Here is a 676-nt window from a genome sequence, read left to right on the forward strand (position 1 = left end):
GTCAGGAGTTTGAGACCAGCCTGGCCCACATGGCGAAACCCCGTCTCTACTGAAAATACAAAAATTAACTGGGCATGGTGGCATACACCTGTAATCCCAGCTACTTGGGAGGCTGAGGCAGGAGAATCACTTGAACCTAGGAGGTGGAGGTTGCAGTGAGCCAAGATGGTGCCACTTCACTCCAGCCTAGGTGAAAGAGTGAAACTCTTGTCTTAAAAAAAAAAGTGCTCACTTCGGCAGCACATATTCTAAAATTGGAACGATACAGAGAAGATTAGCATGGCCCCTGTAAGGATGACACTCAAATTGGTGAAGGGTTCCGTATTTAAAAAAACAAAAACAAAAATCTTGAAGCTTGGAAAACTTACATTTGTCTTATCTGAGTTCCTTTCTCAGGAAACCAACCATCAGGCCTCCTGAATGATACCAGGAACTGAGACTTTCCAGATCATTGCCACTGGACAATGAGGTGCACCTGCTCCTTTTTGACCAACTTCTTATCCCTGCCTCATTCCTGTTTTCCCACATGTGGTTACAATGAGATGCTGGACCCCCTTATACTACTGCCTGCTGCCTATTGACCAACTTCTCATCCCTGCCCCTCTTGTTTTCCCTCCCCACTATATAAACCCTTAACTTTAGTTGGTGGGAAGGGACATATTTGAGGCTGGTCTCC

The 676-nt window shown here is 45.7% G+C and overlaps 1 non-coding gene across 1 annotated transcript; it reads left to right on the plus strand.

The window, feature by feature from the left end:
- Positions 1-224: 224 nt before the first annotated feature.
- On the plus strand, positions 225-329 carry LOC129481361 (U6 spliceosomal RNA). Its single transcript, XR_008657371.1, has one exon. It is a non-coding gene; the product is annotated as a U6 spliceosomal RNA (small nuclear RNA).
- The last annotated feature ends 347 nt before the right edge of the window (positions 330-676 follow it).

Source organism: Symphalangus syndactylus, chromosome 4 (genome assembly GCF_028878055.3).
Source record: "Symphalangus syndactylus isolate Jambi chromosome 4, NHGRI_mSymSyn1-v2.1_pri, whole genome shotgun sequence".
NCBI classification, from domain to species: domain Eukaryota; kingdom Metazoa; phylum Chordata; class Mammalia; order Primates; family Hylobatidae; genus Symphalangus; species Symphalangus syndactylus.